This window comes from Saimiri boliviensis, chromosome 17 (genome assembly GCF_048565385.1).
Source record: "Saimiri boliviensis isolate mSaiBol1 chromosome 17, mSaiBol1.pri, whole genome shotgun sequence".
Taxonomy (NCBI): Eukaryota; Metazoa; Chordata; class Mammalia; order Primates; family Cebidae; genus Saimiri; species Saimiri boliviensis.
In genome coordinates, this window is record NC_133465.1 from 2766764 (window position 1) to 2788164 (window position 21401).

Below are 21401 nucleotides of genomic sequence, written 5' to 3' on the forward strand. Positions count from 1 at the left end.
GCAGTGTCTGTTAGGTCTGGCTGGTTTACAGAATTTGTAAAGTCTTCTGTTTCCTTACTGATCTCCTATCTAGTGTTCTATCCATTACATCGATGAAATTCTTATCTCATCTATGTAATGCTTATAATGCACAAGTCACAGCCCTAATTTCAGGAGGTTCAAAATCCAGTGGGGGTGGGGAGCTTCACTTCTACCCAGCTGGGCCACCCCATCCCTGATCTCCAATGTGGAGGGTCACCCTCATCCCACACTGTCCAGCAGCCTGGGGTCTTTGGCTGCTGTGAAACTCCCCATCAGCCTCAAGTGTCTCCCTCTCTTCCATTCCCAGGGTTACCAACCCTGTTGCAAACCAAGCAGAACTGCAAGAGGTCTCAAAGACCATGCAGAGGTCAATGCCCTTGTGGTACAGATAGGGAAACTGAGGCCCAGAGAGGGGCAAGATCTTGTTCCAGTTCTCCTGGAGCCAGGCCCAGTGATGTCCTATCAATCATCTGCTTAGCCCACAGCACCATGATCCAGTGGCTATGGAAAAAAAGGGACCAGTTCATGTCACCCTCTGTGTCATTTCTATTTGTAGTACAAGGTGGTGGCAGCCAAGGGCAGTATTAGAGAGGGGCCTCTAATACTGGTTGAATACACATCCCAGAGCACTTAGAAGACCTATGCTTCCATCCCAGCTTGACCCATCACACTCTGAGCTGTGTGAGCTTGAGCAGGTCACTCTCCTGCTCTGAAATTCAGTTTCCTTATATGCAAAATAGAAAACATCATAAGCACCATCACCATTCACTGGGGTCCTACCATGTACCCAGTACTGCACTCATACAATTTCATTCACTCCTCCCGACAGCCTCGGGAGAGGTCAGTACCTTTAGCACAGGAGGAAAGGGAGGCCTCATAAAGCAGAACCACCCATCCAAAGCCACAGGCATTCAGCCATCACCCTCTCAAGGCTCCAAAGCTAAAGCACAGAAGCCACCCCTCACAGGGCCCTCCATCCACCCCTGCAGTGTGGGTTTCTGTATTTACCAGAGGGAGGGGAGGGGCACAGTTAAAGAGGGACTGAGTGTCAGCTGATACTCACCACGGGATTACTGTTAATTTCCTCAGGTGTGATCCTGGCATAGTCAGTCAGTGAGAGGTTCTTACCGAAGTCACTCCAGATGAAATCACCCGAGAGCTGGGATTTGCTTTCAACTACCCTGGCAAAAAAAGAAAGAAAAAGAGGGGACAGATGAGATGAGATGGACAAAGCTAATAATTGTTGCAACTGACTGATGGGTACTTGGGGTTCATTAAATGCTCTCTCCAGCTTTTAATGTTTGAAAATTTTCACAAGAAAATATTAACGAAAACCCTCAGGTGTCCTGACTCCAGGTGGACCCCCCCACAGGAGAGCTGCTGGTTTTCACATAAACTTGCCCCTGCTCGGAGACCCACCCGAACCTCTCAAGGGCCCGATGCCCGCAGGGGTCTGGTCTCTGGGTGGGGTGGGCTGTACGGTCTGGAACACAGGTGTGGCTGTGTAACCACATGTGTTTCCCTGCCTGCCCTGGTCACCTGACAGCAAGGGGACCCACCATTCCCCAATGTCAGGATCATCAAGACAGCCATTTTCTCTCTTGACCCAGGACAGTCCTCTGAGGGAAAACGGAAGGACAGAGGCCTTTGCTTTCAGTAATAGGGAGGCAGGGATGGGATGGCCCGTCAGCCCCCTTCCCAGACAAACACGCCCCAGCTGGGGTCTACTCCTGCCGGGAAGGGGAGGCTTGGGCTGGACTTCTAGGCCTGTATTCACAGCTAGCATCCCCATGGCAACAAGCCAGTTAGAGGGGCCTCAGCCCGGCCCCCTGGGGCCACTTATCTGCACCCACCTCAGGAGGGCGGCATTAATAGGCTGGTGCCCACTCCCAGCTCCCAGGCCTCCCCGTGACTCCCACTCCCCACCCCACAGACACCGTCCCTGGGATAAGGAGCCCAGGAGACAGAGGTTCCCATCCCTGGCCACACACCACAGACTCACACACACACCACAGACCTCCTGAGGCTCCCATCCTTAGCCACACATCACAGACTCACACATATACCACAGACCACACACACACACACACACACACACGAACACACACTCGTGCACACACACACTCGTGCACACACACCACACACATTCTCTCAAACTCTCCTCTCACACATACACATACACACTCACACTCTGTCTCACATACACACACACTCAACACATACACACACAGAAGCATACCTTTCTCTCTCACGGTCAGGCACACACACGCTCTCCCTCTCTCCCATACACACCCACAAGCAGTCTCTCACACTCTCTCTCACACACATTCTCCACACACTCTTCCTCTCACATACACACACACCCCAGCCCACTCACACACATACACACCAGACTCACACATGCACACACACACTTGTGCACACACACACCACACACACATTCTCTCTCATACTCTCTCACACAATTCGCACTCTCACATACATACACAGCAGCACACATTCTCTTACACACACACACACCCTGCTCTCAGTTCAGTGGGAGGAAGGAGGCAAACGTTAACCCCATCTTCATGTGCTTGCTCCCACCCACACACTCACAGTCACACCGCAGTGCTCCAGTCTGGGAAGCGCCTGGCTCTGGTGTCGGATGCCAGACTCCCCAGTGTGGGCAGCGTGGCGCTACCATGCAGCAGCAGGTGAGCTACAGAACCTCTCTGCCTCAAGTTTCCTCATCTCTTCCTTGAAAATAATTAAACCAACCACCTATGTGAAGTGTAAAGATTAAATTTCATCATGAGAACACAGTAGGTGCCCAGTAAATACTTCCTCCTTCCTCCCAGTAAACGTGGGAAGACTGCTGGGCTCTGGCTTAGTGAGGCCCGGGAGTCACACGGCTCGGCAGGTGCGCAGGCTCTGCCGTGGACCAGCGGCCTGATGTGAGCAGTCGAGTGCTTTCTTGGAGCCTCAGTCTCCTCCTTTCTGGAGCCATAGGACTAATGAGTTAAGGCGGCAGTTAGCACAGTGCTTGGTATGTCCTCGATGTTGGTACTGTTGTAGGAATGAGAATAATAACAGAACCACGATGCCGAGGATGGCAAAAACTGCCCGTAGAAAGAGCTTACTGTGTCCCCCGCTCTCCACTGACGCATGAGCCCAGCTGGTCCTCAGACATCTACGTGGGAGCTAGAACGTCCCGATTTCACAGATGGGAAATGAAGGTCTGGAGACATTAAGAAACTTTTTCAGGCCACAGAGCTAGAAAGTGGTGGTGTGGGGATCGGAGCCCAGGCAGCCGGCTCTGCACCGATCTCAGGGCCACAGTGCAGTGCCCGGGAAGTGGTGCTGCTGTCATTATTAATTAGAGCGGATGGATCACAGACCTGCTCAGCTGAGAGCCAGAGCCCTCGCTTAGCAGAAGACAGGCACGAGGGCCTAAGTGGGGCAGCCCCTCACAGAGGTCACCCCTGTGGTCAGCAGAGCTCTGGGCACCGCCTGGTCACATGCCTGACATCACAGCCCCAATCTCATGTTCCTGGAGTGCCCCCCCCACCCACCCGCCACATCGGGTTGCTGAGAATTCAGCATCTGCAGCTGACTGGGAAGGCAAGGGGAGGGCAGAGCCCGAGTTGAGCTCTCAGGGACAGAGACCCCCGAATCCTCCCATAAATCCCCCCACATTGTCTTTCTTTTATCCCTTCCTCCTCCCTCCCTCCTTCTCTCCCCTCTTTCCTTTCACCTTAAATAAGTGTGAATGTTTCAGTTCCTTGTAAGTGATGTCTCACCCTCACCAAGACTGTGCCCCTGCCCTGCCCCATTCTCCAAGCTGGACGGCACACAGGGGTACCTCTGCCGCTTCTGTGGAATCCCTGGCCCGAGGAAGACAACCCCCGCAACCTCTTCATTTCCTCCTCTGTGGAAGTGGGGTGTCGAGTCCTAATTCACAAGGCTGTTGTAAGGACTAACGGAGAGAGCTTAGAAAAGCCCAAAGCAAGGCCGGGAGCAGTGGCTCATGCCTGTGATCCCAGCACCGTGGGAGGCCGAGGTGGGAGGATTGCTTGAGCCCCACAGGAGGTGGGCAATATGGTGAAAGTCCATCTCTACAAAAACTACAAAAGTCAGCCAGGCCTGGTGGTGCATGCTGTAGTCCCAGCTACTTGGGAGGCTGAGGTGGGAGTCAGAGGTTGCAGTGAGCTGCACTCCAGCCTGGGCGACAGACGGAGACCCTGTTTAAAAAAAAAAAAAAAAAAAAAAAAAAAAAAAAAGCCCAGAGCAAAATACCTGTATGTGATGGGCACTCACGAAATGCCACTTTTGGTTTGTTTTTGTTTTTGTTTTTTTTTGAGATGGGGTCTTGCTCTGTTGCCCAGTCTGGGGTATAGTAGCAAGAACACAGCTCACTGCAGCCTCCACCTCCTGCCCTCAAGTGATCCTCCCACTCACAGCCTCCCAAGTAACTGTGACTACAAGTGCTCCACCACACTCAGCTAACTTTTTATTTTTTGTAGAGACAGGGTCTCCCTGTGTTGCTTAGGCTGCTCTTGAACTCCTGGACTCAAACCATCCTCTTGCCTCAGCCTCCCAAAGTGCTGGGATTATAGGCACGAGTCACCGTGCCTGGCACAATACTGTTAATTACAGCCCTCCGGCTGTGCAACAGAACACTTCCTATCTATAACTTTGTATCTGTTGACTAATTTATTCCCATCCCACCCCTACTCGCTACCCCCAGCTCCCTGCTTCTGGTAACCACTTTTCTACTCTCTATTCTGTGAGCACAATTTTCTTAGACTACGAATAAGATCATGTAAGATTTGACTTTCTGAGTCTGGCTTATTTCACATAACGTAATGTCCTCCAAGTCCATCGACGCTGCCACAAGTGACAGGATTTCATTATTTGTATGGCTTAATAGTATCCCGTTGTTTCTAGGTACCACATTTTCTTTTCTACTCATCCACGGATGGACACTTAGGTTGATTCCACATCTTGATTATTGTGAAAGGCTCTGCAATACACGTAGGACTGCAGATGTCTCTTTGACATACTGATTTCATTGCCTTTGGAGATACACCCAGCAGTGGATTCCTGGTTCACGGCAGCTCCTCCCTCCCTCCCTCCCTCCCTCCCTCCCTCCCTCCCTCCCTCCCTCCCTCCCTCCCTCCTCCACTACCACTACTACTTCCTCCTCCTCCTCTTCCTCTTCTTTCCTCCCTCCTCCTCCTCTTCCTCTTCTTTCCTCCCTCCTCCTCCTCTTCCTCTTCTTTCCTCCCTCCTCCTCCTCTTCCTCTTCTTTCCTTCCTCCTCCTCCTCTTCCTCTTCTTTCCTCCCTCCTCCTCCTCTTCCTCTTCTTTCCTTCCTCCTCCTCCTCTTCCTCTTCTTTCCTTCCTCCTCCTTCCCTCCTCCCCTTCTCCTTCTTCCTTTTTCTTTCTTTCCTTTTCTCTTTCTCTTTTCTTTCTTTCTCCTTTTTCTTTTCTCTCTCTTTTGAGATAGGGTCTCTGTTGTCCAGGTTAGAGTGCAGTGGTGTAATCTTGGCTCACCAAACCTTGAACTCCTGGGCTCAAACAACCCTCCCATCTCAGCCTCTGGAAGTGCTGGGATTACAAGCTATTTTTAATTTTTTGAGGAACCTCCATAGTGTTTCCCATGGTGGCAATACTAATTTACATTCCCACCGACAGTGTGTAAGAGTTCCCCTTTCTCCACATCCACACCAGCATTTGTTATTTTTTGTCTTTTTGATAACAGCCATTTTAACTGGGGTAAGCCATTCTAACTTTTGGGACGGGTGAACCAAGATACTGAGAAAGGGGCTGCATTAGCTTCCCAGGGCTGCTGCCACAAACTGCCACAAGCTTGGTGGCTTCAAGCAACAGAAATGTATTCTCTCAGTTTCAGAGTTCAGAAGTCTGAAATCAAGGTGTTGGCAGGGCTGGCTCCTTCGAGGCTCTGAAGGAGAATCTATTCCATGTCTTTCTCCCACCTCTGAACTGCCGGCAAGCTTGGTGTTCCCAGGCCTGTAGCTGGACGTCATTCTAATCTCTGCCTCTGTCTTCACGTGGCCTTTTTCTCTGTTTCTCTGTGTCTCAAATCTCCCTCCTCTGTCTCTCATGAGGAAACCAGCCATTGGATTTAGAATCACCCTGGATTCAGGATGATCTCATCTCAAGATCCTTAATTACACGCAAAGACTCTATTTTAAATAGGGTCATGTCACGGGCACTGGGGTTTCAGTTTCGGCCATATCTTTTGAGAAAAACAGTTGAACCTGCTCCAAGAGCTCCCACAGTCACCATGGAGAAGGAGAGACCAGCAGCAGCCCCAGAGGTGACCCTCTCAGTGATGGCCTATCCTCCCAGGCTGGGGCTTTCCCTCCTTCCTCATTCCCACCCTGCAGATGAGTAAACTCAGGCCTGCTGCTGGCCTCTGCCACTGGCACCAAGGCCAGATGTATACTAGAGCACCAAGTCTTAGAGGGACATTTTTCACGTCTTCCCACTTGCCGGGAACTGTGCTGGATGCTGGAGAGGAGGAGTTCCTCTTTCCAAGGCTCTTACAGAGGAGCCAAACCCAAACTCCCATGTGGAGGCCAGAGGCTGTGGGGCAGAGGCCCAACACAAAGCTGAGGGGCAGAGAGTGCTGGGGGCTGCCGAGGGGACAAGGAGGAGACCAGGGAGGGTCAGGAAGTGAAGAGAAGGATTTTGAAGGAGAGAAGTGGGGAGGAGATTCCTGAGAGCCAGGGCCCTAAAAGCCCTTGGTTCAGAGAACCAAGCAGCTTATGTGATGGTGGGGGTGGGTGCTTGGAGGACCCTCTGCTGGAGCACCCAGGCTGGCCCCAGGAGATTCTTGCCACATCCAGTGTCATGGGCTGCGTCCTCGGCTGACCCCTCTGCCAGGCACTGAGCTCCTGAAAACAGAGGCTAGGCCTTCCATCACAGCATCTCCAGCACGAGGCCTGGCATGCCCCTTGGGAACCTCAAAGCACAGGACCACCCACCAATCTCACCTCTGCCACAAAGCCCCATACTACCATCAGTGACTGACTTTGCAGTGTCTTTCTTTTCATGCTTGCATTTATTTTTTGTTGTTGGTTGTTGTTGTTTTTGATAGGGTTTTGCCCAGGTTGGAGTGCAGTGGCACAATCACGGCTCACTGCAGCCTTGACCTCGCAGGCTCAGGCCATCCTCCCGCTTCAGCCTCCCAAATAGCTGGGACTACAGGCATATGCCACCCATCCAGCTAATTTTTTATTTTTTGTAGAGATGGGGTCTCCCTATGCTGCACAGGCTGGTCTTGAACTCTTAGGCTAAGCGACCTTCCTACTTTGACTTTTGGCTTCCCAGTGTGCTGGGATTACCAGCATGAGCCACCTTGCCCAGCCTCTTTGTTTTTTTATGTACCACCACTGCCACACACACACACCCACCCCCACACACACACACACACACCCCTCAAGGATTGGAGGCAGCTTGCAGAGAACGCACAACATGGTAAAATACAATTGAAATAAGTGGAGGTGAAATTGGGACCAAGGGAAAATGTGGGTGGAGATACCAATATCAGCATCACACTTTAAGTGCCTGCTGTGCTCAGGATGCAAATTGGTGCTTCCGATTTCTCCGGGAAGGAATAGAGCCCAGCAAGGGAGGAGACTGGTCACCTCAGGCTTCAAGAGCTTTACATTTGGAAAAGCTCCTGAAAGTGCCTGAATTTAGTCTTCTACACAAAGTGAAATGCTCTCTACTTCATTACTTCACTGCTCATTTGTTAATTTATACAACAAATCCTTACAGAGCACCTACTGTGTGCCCCCTGAGAAGCACTGGTCAAAGCCAATCTTCGCTCGCTGGTAAAATGCTCTCCACGGGTGGTCTCTCTGGTGCCACTGGCTCTGTTGCTAAGACACTGCAGGGAAGATGGACACAGGTGCAGAGATGGGGCCCAGCCTGCCAGAGCCTCTTAATAAGAGACACAGTGGAGCCCAGGCCCACCTAGGTTTTCTGGAATGGGAAAGACATCAGTGCTGGGCATTCTCCCACACTGCATTTCACTGAATGTGTCAAAATGCAACATGATTTGGGGCTGGAAGCTCAGCTTCTCTGTGCCTCTAAAACCTCATTAGCAAAGTGGAAATAATTAAAAATTAAAGGACCTAATGTACCAATGTTGGTCTCTTAGTTTTGACAAAATATTATGCTGACATAAGATGTTAACAGTAAGGGAAGCTGGGTGGGGGCTTATGGGAAGTCTCTGTACTATCTCTGTAACTTTTCCATGTATCTGAAATTATTCTAAAATGAAAAGTTTGTTTAACAATTAAAGGACCTATCTCATGCACTGGTTGTGAGGAAGACTTACTCAACACACTGTTGTTTTGTTTTGTTTTGTTTTGTTTTGAGACAGAGTCTCATTCTTGTTGCCCAGGCTGGAGTGCAGTGGCACAATCTTGGCTCACTGCAAACTCTTGCCTCCCAGGTTCAAGTGATTCTCCTACCTCAGCCTTCTGAGTAGCTGGGATTACAGGTACATACTACCATACCTGGCTAATTTCTGTATGTTTAGTATATACTTAGTTTCACTATGTTGGCTAAGCTGCTCTTGAACTCCTGACTTCAAGTGATCTACCCACCTCGGCCTCTCAAAGTGGGATTACAGGCGTGGGCCACCACGCTCCACTGGTACACTGCTAAGCACCGGTAATTGTTACTGGATTCTCACAAAGTATCATGATTGAGATTTCTAATTCTCATTTTTCAGACTAGTCTCAGAGAAGTTCTGTGACTTTCCAGAGGTCATACAGATAGCATCAGACATCTGGATTCGAACTCACACCTGACATGCTCTGAAGGCCACAATTCTTCTACCACACTACGCCCCCTCTAGCATCTTAGTGCTTTTAGTGACAAGGACATGACCACTTTGCTCGCAACAGTTCTGTGATGTGGGAACTAATCATCATAGTTAGAAATGATCAAATGTGCCTTCCTGTACATTTCATGTAGGCACATTTTCCTGTAGCTTTCATGGGTTGATCTTGGCTCCACCCCTAAGGATTGCATACAGCACCTCTCCATGCTGTGCCCCGCGTAGCCCTCAGGCATGGTAAGCAGAGTCCACGTTCTACGCTGAGGTCAAAGTCCTTGGTGCCCTCCACAGCACAGCCAGAATGCATTGCTCGGGCCTCAGTTCCAAAGACCAAATGAATGTCCCCTTTCCCAACCCTAGTCCCCTGAGTAGTCCCACCTCATCTGTCAGCTCCTACTCACCAATGTCCCTCTTTAGGTGAGGGGCTCAGAATAGACCCAGGGCTCTGGGTGAGGCCCCCTCGTGCTGAGCCATTCTCTTCCTCAAGGGATCGGAACGTCTTGCTTCTGCTCCCACAACCTGGGACTAAGACAGCTTTGCAGCAGCTTCTCTTGCTACCTAAATGAGGTAAGAAGAACACGATCCAGGCTGCTGGAAGCCGCAAGTCAGAAGACACAGCGTTCAGTCCTGGTGTCTCTGTGCAGTGGTGTGGTCTTGGGCAGTCCTTTAACTTTCTTAAGCCTCAGTTTCCTCATCTGTATTATACAAAGATCAATAATAATACTTCTGTCCTTTCCTACCTACCTAGCAGAGCCTGGAATGAAACAGGATGCCCAGGCTCTGACCCTCCCACAATCCTTAATATTTCCCTACAGATTAGCATATCCCACAAGGGACCCTAATGCCAGGTGTCCTGTAATTTTCTCCAAGAAGTGTGTGGTTTCTTTTAGGGCAGCAACTCTTGTTTTATTTACCTTCAGATTCCCCAGTGCCCAATAAGATTAACAGCAGAAAACTATTTAGATTTATTTTAGTAAATAAATCTAAAATTTAGTAAATAGATTTACTAAAATAAATCTAAATAAAACTACTAGATACATCTAAATAAAACACTTAGTCGGGGCCAGGGTCAAGCCTGTGAGGTGGATCCCATCATTACCCTTATTTTATAGACCAGGAAGCTGACGCACAGAGAAATCCCCAGTGCTGTACCTGGCACAAAACACGTGTCCAGTATCTGGTTTTATTGGATGGAAGGTGGTTAGGTGAATTAATGAGGGGACTGATAATCAGTGAGTGGATGGGTGGGTGGATGGAAGGATAGATGAATGGGCGCATGGGTGGACAAAGGAATCAGTAAATAGATGAGTGTATAGGTGAGTGGGTGGCAGTGGGAAGGCCTGTGGAAGGATGAATGAGGGGATAGGCAGATGGATGGCTGGATGAGTGGATGGGTGAATTGATGAGTGGATGGATGGATGGATGGATGGATGGTGGCAGGTGGATGGGCAGCAGATTTGTGGATGAGTGAGTGGATCGATGAAAGAATGGATGAGTGGACTGGTGCATGGATAGTGATTATGTTCTTGTGTTATCAAGTCCTGAGAGTGGGGAAGTAACTTTGGGACCATTTAAAGGGCAGAGGCATTTAGAAATAGCAAAGGAAACCTCTTCACCCTAACAGTGAGAAGATCCTAGCAGCGGGAGTTCCCCTCACATCCGACCCATCTACCCAGCCCAGATCCCTGGGCAGGCAGCCATCTCCCAGACCTGCAGCTCTCTCCTCCCCCACCCCTGACACCGCCCCCAGGCAGCCCCCCAAGCCTGTGGATGAAAGGTTGGCAGAGGCAGCGGGTGGGCTGGCGGCTTGTTCCCTCATTGTCTGCCGGTAACCTTCCTCCCAGCTGCTTGTTCTGCGTAATGTTACACTTGTCTTCCTGCAACACTTGGATACCCGAGCCAATTTTGTCATGCAAATGAATTCAGCCCATTGTAAATCCTGAGGAGGGGATGTGGGCCTCGCCAAGACAGTGGGGGCAGGGCTGCACTGGGTTTCTAGGCTTTCCTGCTGCCCCTTTCAGGGTGAGGAAGAAGGGGGTTACAGACCTTTGCTGTGGACCTCTGGCCCCTCCTCCCTAGAATCCAAGACCATTACAGCCAGAACAGGCCTTAGAGGTGGATGCTCTCCAATTACTGGTTAAAAATCTGAGGCCCGGAGAGAACCAGTGTATTGCGTACAACCACACAGCCCATTAGCCAGGATTCAACCAAGTTTCCTGACTCTCAGCCGTAACTGTCTCTGTGAGGTTGAGCTGAGCCCTCCACCCTGAGCTGCAAGGGAACCCTGAGACCTTCCAGGGGCCAGGACCTCCCAGTAGCTAGCTGTGTTACAGGGGGCGGAGCTGACATGTGGACTAGGAACAGGGCTGGCCTAGAGAGCCAAGAGGGTCTAGGGAAGAGTCTGTGGGTCTAGGCAGGTGTAGGTCACATCTAGGGATGTTGGCAAGGCTGGACTGACAGGTAGTAGGGATTGGGGACGAAGGTAGAGTGAAATGCCAGGTGTTCTGCCAAGGAGGGCAGACTGGGCCCAATGCCAGGACATCATCATTGTCAGCAAAAGCAAAAGAGACAGTGGTTGGGCACAGGGCAGATGATGAGCGACAGCCCACAGGGCTGCCTGCAGGTGAGTGCTGCCTGGGGAGGGCAAGGACTAGGTACCAGGACACACTGCCCCAACTGGAATGCTGGCAGCATGGGGGTGGGGGTGGGGGAAGGAGAACTGGCATTTGTTTCAGGGCTGCAACATGCCAGGCACTTCACACCATTCCCAGATAATTCTCACAGTCATTCTACGAGACAGTTGCTGTCCCCACTTTATAGATTAGAAAACTGAGTCCAGGGAGGTTACATGCCTAGCCTCCAAAGTCACACAGCTTGAAGTGGAGATTTAACACTAAATCCATGAGATGCAGGCATTCCAGAGTCTATGCTCTTTCTGCTCCACACTCTGCCACTCCTGCCAGACTCAGCTATCAGTTGTCAGCCCTTTATTGAGTTAGTGACGGCCTGGGTGGAGATCAGGGAATTGAGAAGGACAGTGGTCACTGGCAGAGCCCGATTTTCCAGGAGGTGAGCGTTTTCAGCTATTTGGAACACTGGGGCCCCCAGTGATGCGCCAGATAAAGCCCCATCTTCTTCCTCTGGCATTTGAGGTTCTTCCCAACATGGCTCCCCGTCCCCTATGGGCACACCCAATTCCTCACTCTTCCTACTCATCCCATGCCCTTCTTTGCCTCCAGGTCCTTGCACAGGCTGTTCCCTCTGCTTGGAGTGCCCTTCCCCACCGTGTCCACTATCTCATCTTCGAGCCTTGACTCAGCTGTACCCAGGACTCTCCATTCCTTACCCTGGACCAGGCTGGCTCCTCCCTACTCCGTACTCCTGTAGTTTTTTTGTTATTGTTTTTGTTTTGAGACAGAGTCTCTTGCTCTGTCACCCAGGCTGGAGTGCAGTGGCGCAATCTCAGCTCACCTCAACCTCTACCTCCCCGGTTCAAGCAATTCCCCTGCCTCAGCCTCCTGAGTAGTTGGGACTACAGGCACCTGCCACCACATCCAGCTAACTTTTTTGTGTTTTTAGTAGAGACAGGGTTTCACCATGTTGGCCAGACTGGTCTCAAACTCCTGACGTCAGGCAATCCACCCACCTTGGCCTCCCAAAGTGCTGGGATTACAGGTGTGAACCACCACACCTGGCCGTACTCCCGTAGTTTTCTCACTCTTACTCACTGCACTGGGTGTTTGTAAGGACTTATATTGCGTTGGTTTTCTCCACGTGTCCTAGAGGGCCAGGGTGGCTCCCAGTTGCTCATACCATAGACTCTGTGGTCAGTGACCCCCAGGCTGACCCTCTAGACCCCCCAGTGTCTGTCAGAGCCCCTCTTCCGGCCTGTAGCCCATCTCCCCTCAATCACTAAATCCCTGTGCTGTTGATGCTGCCCCTGTCAGTTGGCCTGAGCCAAACCAAATGCAGATCAATCAACTGCTAAAAGCACTGCCATTCCCAAGCCTGGCCCAGGTCATTCTGAGGAGGCCAGAGACCAGAACGGCCTCAGATATGGGCTCCAGGCCCCTGAGGCTGCTTGCAGGACCTTGGGCCTCCTCTTCCCCCGATACCTGCAAACATGCACCAGTGCTCTCCTGCCTGGCCAGCCTCCCAGGCTTAAGCAACCCAGCAGGCAGGGTGCTGCCAAAGAAAGCAGCCGAGGGTTTCCCACGGCCGTGAGTGAGACTCAGTCCTTCGTCCAGTTCTGCCTGAGCCCGCAGTGTGCCCTAAGCTGGATCCTTTCTTCTCTGGGCATAGTTCTCATCAGCCAACTAAGAGGAATGGACTCAGACGCCAGGGCCTCCCCTTTATAGCAGCATGTGACAAGGATAAAGCATTCACTTACAGCTCAGACACCTTGCCCTGGAGGCCCCACCCTGGGTCGGATGAAGGAAGCAGAACTGAGCTGTCCGGACGGTCCTTAGGGCCACCAGAGGAGCAATCATTGTAAAGATAATCCCAGGCTTCCCGAGCACTTACTGTGTCCAGGCATCGAGCTAACAAACCTTCTATAAACTATGTCTTCAGTCCTTTCAAGCAGCCTATTAAGTGGGCTACGTTATTGTCCCCATTTCACAGATGGGAAAGGGACCAGAGAAGGGTCATCTTCCCAGGCTACACAAAGCCCAGTTCTGCTCCCCCAACCTCTTTCACTGCACAGCGTGTCCCCACCTGGACTTACACTTGGCTTGAGGACACTGTGAGCCTCTCTGCCCAGGTCTGCCTGCTCCTTTGCTGGGGAGGGTGGATCCACAGTAAATGGAGGGAGGAGGATGGCTGGTGGGGGTTACACACAGTTCGCCCCTGACCAGAGTGCCCACACATTCCCCAGCGCCAGGCTCCTCATGGGCACTTCATGAAAATGTACTGGAGAAAGGGAGGGAGTGAGGGACCCACAGGCAGCTGGTGTTAAGAGTATACAACCCCTCCCCATCTCCACGTGGACAGTGGGCTGGGTTATGGGAGGCTCCCATCTCTCAGCCACTGCATGTGTGAGGCATAGATCCAGATAAAGACCCCAGAATCGCAGGAACCTGCTCTGCCCTCCCCCTCAGCGGGAGGCCCTAGACATACCCCTTCCCTTCTCTAGACCTCAATTTCCCCCTCTGTCAGTGTCAGAATGGAACCAAAGAACTGCCTGCACTGCACCCCACCCCCTGCATTGCTCTGCCACAAATCCCTGGAGCTCAGGGAGCCTGTGGGTGCCCCCGACCAGCACCCCTGCAGCCGACGAGGCTGCAGGCACTGTCGAAGCGCTCCACTCAGCCTTTCATCCAGGGCCGCGGGGTCCTCCAGCTGCCCACACTCATGCCACCGCCTTTTGCTTTTGCTGGCATAATGTATGCCCCATGCTGCCGCCCCAGTCACTCAATCCCAGCCGGTCTGCGGAGGCAGAGATAGTCCTTAATGAGAAGAGCCTGGGCTTTATCTGCTTTCTACTTCAGCCATTATCTCCCCCAGTCTATAGACACGCAGTTACCTCTGACAATAATGCTCAGAGGCAACAAATGCTGATGAGTTTTCTATGCAGTCCGCACAATAAGTCTATCAAAACAACCTCGGAAAATTATGAACCCCCGTGACAGACAAATACAACCGGCTTCGGCATGAATTTAGAGCCCCAACGTTACGTTTCTTTTAATTCTTCAGGCTTCCCTTATCTCTGCTGTTCCTCTTCTGGTGAGGAGATAACAGTAATTCTTCTCTGTGCTGGGTTTTTTTTTTTTTTCTTTCCCTGCCCCCCCCACCCGCCTTGCCTTTTTTTTTTTCCACCCACTGAGTGAGATGTTTTCCGTGTCTTTCTGCTTGCTAAAGATAAAGGGTTAAAGACCAACTAATGTTGGGTGCTGGGGAAGGGGGGAGGGGGCAGGGGAGAGGGGAAAAAAGTAATCAGCATTCAAGAGATTGCTATCGCAGAAACCGCGCAGAGAACAGTAATTTTGCTGGCTTCGGCGAGGGCTCTCTCCACTCCCCCCCCCCTTTTTTATGAATGCACATAATGCCTGGAGTGTTGGGGGCAGATAAAAGAATTAGCAGCAGCCAGAGGGACGGAGGCCTGGAGAACAGGGGAGAATTAGAATGTCTATCTTTGTCTCTTCCGGCTCATCCAACCAGCAGAGGCTCCCGGCTCGTAAACAATTTAATCTTTTTGCTACAGTTAAAATACAAAGACAGCAAGCCTCCTTCTTCCAAATGGAAAAGGGAGGAGGAGCAGGACAGGAGGAGGAGGATTGGGTTGGGGGCTTGTCAGGGGGCAGGGTGTGGGATGAGGGAGCCAGAGATAGAAAAGGGCTGACACCACAAACTTTCCTGCTGCCAGCTTAACCCCTCAGCCCTTGAGACCTCAGAACTGCCAACACTGTTCCTGCTGGGGATACACAAAACCCAGGCCTGGTTGGGTCCAGCCAACCTCTGGGGCAGGAGGCTCAGCCACTGAGGGTGGAGTCTTGCTCCTGTCAAGGGGCCCTGGTTCCTGTCTTCCTGGGAGGTGGCAGCTGCTGGCTGTCCCAGGATTCTTCCCTTGGTCATCCCACTGTCAAGGCTGGTCCTTTTCCCTCCTCCTTTTCCTTCTTGTCCCACTGGTTTTCTCTTCTCCTGAGACCTAGGCTCTGCTGAGAGCTCACAAGTCATGTGCAGTGAGCGTGCCTTCTCCTCCTCACCAGGAGAGGGACTCCTGTGGGGACTCTGCCCAAGTGCTCCCACACAGGGCAAGGGTGAGGCTCACCCCATAGAATGGGGGCTCCAACTCTTCAGCTACTGCCCAAGACCAGCCATGGAGAAAGGCTCAGACGGGCTATAAGCACGCATGTGGGCCCCCCGTCTCTCTTGCTTCTTACACACACACATACACAGCAGGACGGACAGAACTTGGCGGAAGAAGACTGCTTAGGAGGCGGAGCTCTTCTGAAGACAGATCATTTGGAGGGACCTGAAAACCAGAATAAACAAGTCTTCTGAGGGGCCCTAGGGATCGAGAATCAGAGGAAGACCTGTGGCCCATGCACTGGATCTGCTGGGCATCCTCAGAGTAGCCTCTGCCCCCAGGGCTCGCAGCACCCCCAGAGTGTGAATGGTTTTAGCCATTCTGGCTGGATCCCTGTCATATGCAACATGAAGTCTAGTTTTCACAGGGCAAATGTGGAGGCTGGCTTCTCTTCTCTGCCCTTGAAGTGCTGATTCCTGTGTATTGGCCTTGAATGTACTGCTCTCTCTTGCTCGGGGGCTCTGAAAGGTCTTCCTCACCTCTGGATGCCCAGGCCCAGCACAATGCCTGGCCAAGCCTGCTGAGTCCTTGCTAGGTGATCTGGTAGATGAATAGGCAAGCAAATCAATGAAGTCCAACAGGGCAGGTGGTAGAGGGGTGGGTGAGAGAGAGCTTCCTGGGACACCAGACACATACTTGAGGAAGGACCACTGAGGAAAAGGATGAGGGCGGAAGCACCAAGAAAGGAGAGCTGAGGGACCAGAAGGAGAAGGATGGAGAGTGGTCCACGGAGCTGGTCGGTCCCTTCACTCCAGGCTTCATCGGCAGGAGCCATTCCGTTAAGCGGGTTGTGGGGGAGAAACCTAAGCAGTGATTAGGACTCAGTCGGTTGCATCCTGGCTGCAGCTGAGCCGCATTCAGAGTGAACTTCCTAACCCTTTACCTTGGAGCCCTTCCAGGAAGGCATGGGGGAAAATCATAAGCCTTGGGGTCAACGGATCTGAGTTCACCTACTAGCACTACCTTGCACTGGCTGTGTAAACTTGAGCAGGTCCATCTCTCTGAGCCACAGTTCCCCATCTGTAAAGTGGAAATAAGAATGACGTCTACCTTACAGGGCTGGATCGGCACATAGTAGGGACAGCACGTGTTGGTCACACTAAAGAGAAGAAGTAATGCCTTGTAATGACAAGCAGAGCAGACACAATAAACCAAGGATGCCAAAACCACAAAAGTATCTCGAAGCTCCACAGAGACGCTTTCATTTGTTATTATTATTGTCTTAGTTATCCTTCCACTGCCCTCTACTCCTTGGAATACTGAGGCTGTGCTGAACCGCAAAGCGAGGGATAAAGCTGCTTCCTCCAGCTCCTGCATCTCCTCTCAAGGCTGGGGAGTGGGGAGTTCAGGAGAAGCTCTTTGAAGACTCCGTGGCGGGTGGAGTTCTGGCCAAAGGAAGTGGATGTAGTAACCAGCTCTTTCCACAGCTTTGCAGATCATGCCCGGCCTTCTCTCATTTCCTTTTGGTTGCTTCGTGTCTGTGATCTGAGCCAAGCTCTCCTTCCAGTCCCAATTCCAAGCCCCACTGAAAACATGCATCCTTCCTCACCCCCAACTCCAATATTCCCCCATGTGGTTAAGCAGACACGGAGTGGAACACGGGTACGAACACGGGCTTTTATAAACAATGTTTCAAATATAATTTAAGATTTAATGCTTATATTCTCCGATCTAATATCAATTATTTTCAAATGTACATTAAATATTTATCATCTTGATCATATTCTAAGCCAGGATACCCCAAACTGTCCAGATGTCAGAGTCACTCAGGCAGCTTTAAAAAACATTAGTTCTGAGTCCAAGCCAGGAGATTCTGAATCATGTGTGTGTGACACAGAGTGAATTTTGGATTTGAGGGGCAAAAGAGTAGATTTCTAAAAAGATCCTAGGTGATCCCATTGAGAAGCCTAGTTTGAGATCGGCTATCTTTAGCCACAAAGAAATAGGCTTCGTTTTCTGCATTAATTCAATAAATACTTTCTGAGCACCTGTTATTTGTCTTTGTGTGTGTTGCGAGGGGAGGAAGTAAGGGGAGATTAAAAAAAGCAGCTGAAAACCCATAGGGTGCAGTAAAGTAGTCTATAGAAAGCTCACTATAGATCTCCACTCCCCAGCCTCAATCCCAAACCCCGCCCAACTGTGATTTCTCCCCTTCTGAAATCCATAGAAGAACTCACGTAAGTTCCCAAGGCTATAATATCAAGTGCAATAGGCCATCTCCCCTTTCCCCGCTCCCCCCAAAATTGTATACTGCCTAAGCACATACAGGGCTTCTAATTCGATTTTTTTGTTATTAATTAGACTGCCTAGCATTTAATTATTCAGTCATCCATTCATAAAAACTGATAAATCGCCCACTGTGTGCAAAGCACTAAACTGTGGCATTTATATATGTGTGAGACCCTGGCATGAAGGAGTGTAGAGTTTAGGAGAGAATACAGCCAACTGCACAAATAACTCAGAGGCAAGGAGAGAGGCAGAGGCAGCAGAATTCGGTAAAGAGAGACTCTTTCCAGCTTCAGGGACTCAGAATCTCAGAAATCCAGGGTACTTGGCAAACATTAAGGTCTTACTTCATCAGAGAGGTGAAGCACCTCACCCAAGGTCACACAGCTGGATGCGCCATAAATACGTGATGAATTGAATGAGATTATTCACCAACTCCAATTACATCTTAACCGCTAATAACTTGACTCTGGCTCACCTAAATGGGATTTCCTCCTTGGACATCAGCCTTCCCTTCCCCCTTCCACTGACATCAGCCAATTAGAGAAGGGCAGGTGCTGTGATTGGGGTCACAGTGAGAGGAAGAGAGGGAGAGGACCACAGCTCACTCCCATTCTAGGCTGAGAAGGTGATCAGTTTCGGGTGCTCATGGCCTCTTATGACGGAGAGTCTGGGAGACGCTCACCCATGTGGAGAGGGGGCAGATTTGGAAGTCCAGTTCTTCTGCCATGAATGCCCAGACACACGTGCTTTGGACACAGCACCAATTATACTCTGAGACCAGTAGGCATGGGGAGACATTTGGGTCTACATGCAGAGACATTCAGGCAGATCAACACACCTGAGGACAGACATAGACGAGGAGAGAAAAACTACCACAAGAAATACACATATGCATGGGAATAAACCAGGTACACCCCTACACAGAACCACAAAACTAGCTTCTGAGAGTCACAGAGACCCGGAAAGTCAGGCAACCAGAGACACAGACACAAAAGGATTCTTAAGCAGAGTCAGATCTCCATTCATTTACTCCACAGAAATGTACTAGGCACCTACTACGCGCATGCATGGGGAGAGAAAAGACAGTCTTTTCCCTCACAGAGCCCATGGCCTGATTGGAGAATGCCAGCTTGGAAATGGCAATTACAATAAGCAAAAAACACAAAGATGAAAAGACGAGTCCCAGAGAAGACAAAAAGAAAGCCAGACAGAAAAAGACACACGGACACCAGAAGTACCAAGACAGAGCAAGGCAGAAGCGGAGAGAGACAAGTGTTCAGAACAAAAGCCACAGATAGATGTTCACAGATGTGCACACATGCACACACACGTGCACATGCCAACACTCTGCTGTGCAGGAGTACAAAAGAAGGCCCCTTCCCAGGACCCTCCTCCAGCAGATCCCAAGCCTTCCCCTGTGGGGATGTCACAGTTGGAGACAGCTTTCTTCTTGAGTGGTACAGCAGGCCCATGTGGGGCAAGAGCCAGGCCCTGATGGAGGCACACAGATCTGGGCTGGGTTGATGTCAGGGGGATGGCAGCTGCTGGGGCTGACCTCCATCTCCCAACTGTCCGAGGAGAAAAAGAGCCAGGGGCCCCGCTTCTGCAGACTCTGAGGCAGAGCCCTGCTGTGGCTATGATGACAATGCTTGGGCCAGCATCCCCCTCCTCAACCCAAGAGCCTCTCTGCTGGCCCTCTTGCAGAGAAATGTACTCTTCCAATCTTAAGCAAGTCCTTTGAGCTCAAATTCTCTGGGTCTAGCTTAAATCCCTCCCACTGCAGTGATCCCAGCCTGCTGGAAGGTGCCTACAGCAGCACTCCCTCAGAGGGGCGTTGGGCCCAGCTCCACCGCACTGAAGCTAAGTTGGGTGGGGGGCTTTGCTCAAGATCCCACATGGGTGGAGTTGGAAAGGGTCTCGACTCAAGCTACGCGGCTTGCTCAGGACAGACAGTACCCGGCCCCTGGTTCCTAGTGGAGTGGGGTGGGCTCCTAGGGGACCTGAACACAAGAAGCTGACCCCTAACACAGCCCACACACAGGGGACCACAGAGGGTTTGGGTGTAGTCCCAGGAAAGGGGAGGGGGACGGAGACGTGAGCCTGCCCTGGCCACCCCAACAGCACGGAGTGGAGCACCCAACAAGCTGGCCACACCCCACCTGCCGCCCGGCCCGGCTGCCCCTTCTCACCATCTGAACCCCGGGTGGCCTACTTTCCTCGGCCTCCTCTCACACACCGTTGCCCCCTGTCCAATACATTTGTTGGGGCGGGGGGGCTCCTCACTTAGCTCAACACTGGGATGTGATGGTGACAAAAAACCACAAAACCTTAGGGAGCTGGCGGGCTGGCGAGGCAGGGGCGAAGGTGACCGACCCCTAGCAAGTTAACCCCACCAGTGGCCCCATGAAGGGCAGACAGGGCTCGGAGAGGAAGAAGCCGCGGCGCAAGAGCTCCCGCGGCCCCGCCCCAGCGTGACTGTCCCTTGACCCCGCTGGCCGCCCAGCCCCTCCGCGCTGGCTTCGGGTCCCCAGCCGCACAGGCCGCCCTGCCGAGACTGCGTGCGCGCTGGGGCTCTCCGGGCGGGGGCCTGCGGGTGGGGACGGGGGCGCATGAGCGGCCTCCCGAGACTGTGCACCGCGCCCCGGGCCTGCTCCCCACGGATGTTAAGTGCAGGGCCCATGCTTAAGTAGTAATTAAGGCTGCCAGGGAAGAAAGAGAAGACCAACCTGCCTGTTTATTTTCCTCCCTGACCTTTCCCATCACACACATCTCTTAGTTGGAAGAAAAGAGGGAAAGAGTGAGAGAGAAAGGAAAAAAAAAAAAAAAAAAAGTAAACCAAACCTCACTGCAATTAGGAGAGCCGGCTGGGGAAAAAAAGATATGCATTAAATGGATGTTTCTGCACAAAAACCCCAGGCTGACAACATCTCTGGCCTTGTAAGGGGGAAATGACTGTGCCTCGGTGTTTACATAGCCGAAATCAGGGAGAATTATGCTGTCATACTGACAACTGTAGGAGGACAATTTTAAAATTACACCGTTCAACACCTTTAATGATTTGTAACAGAAGAGGTGTGGCTACTCCTATTAAATGTGTTGCCAAATCAATAAAAGGGATAATTGGAGTTGTTAGAGCAAATTATAGCAGCGTCTCTTCTGTTGCTGTACAATGTTCCCTTGTAAACCGCTATTACAGGCAGCGCCGTATTTCTCTCTTATTTGGCCGCTTTGTAATGAGTTGGCATTTTGCAGCATAATAGTTCCACTTTCTTTTATGGAGCTCTCACTTTAACTTTTTCTCCTTTGTGCAGCCTATAATTTCCTTGCCCTCCCTGCCTCCCCGCCTGTTTTCAGAGGTGGCCGCGCTGCCTGTCAGCAGCCTCTGGGTGATACTATATTATTTCACATTATTTTCAGGCCTTTTCAATTGGCAGTCAGACGGGGTTGAGGGGTAGATGGGTCTGAGGGGATCAGGATGTGG

The 21401-nt window shown here is 51.3% G+C and overlaps 1 long non-coding RNA gene across 1 annotated transcript in view; it reads right to left on the bottom strand.

Annotated features, from left to right (window-relative positions):
- LOC141581773 (uncharacterized) overlaps window positions 1-21401 on the bottom strand; it is a 209039-nt gene that overhangs the window by 119692 nt on the left and 67946 nt on the right. The window contains exon 2 of the long non-coding RNA XR_012514503.1: window positions 1085-1202. This is a non-coding gene — a long non-coding RNA (uncharacterized LOC141581773). The remainder of the gene's footprint in view (window positions 1-1084; window positions 1203-21401) is intronic.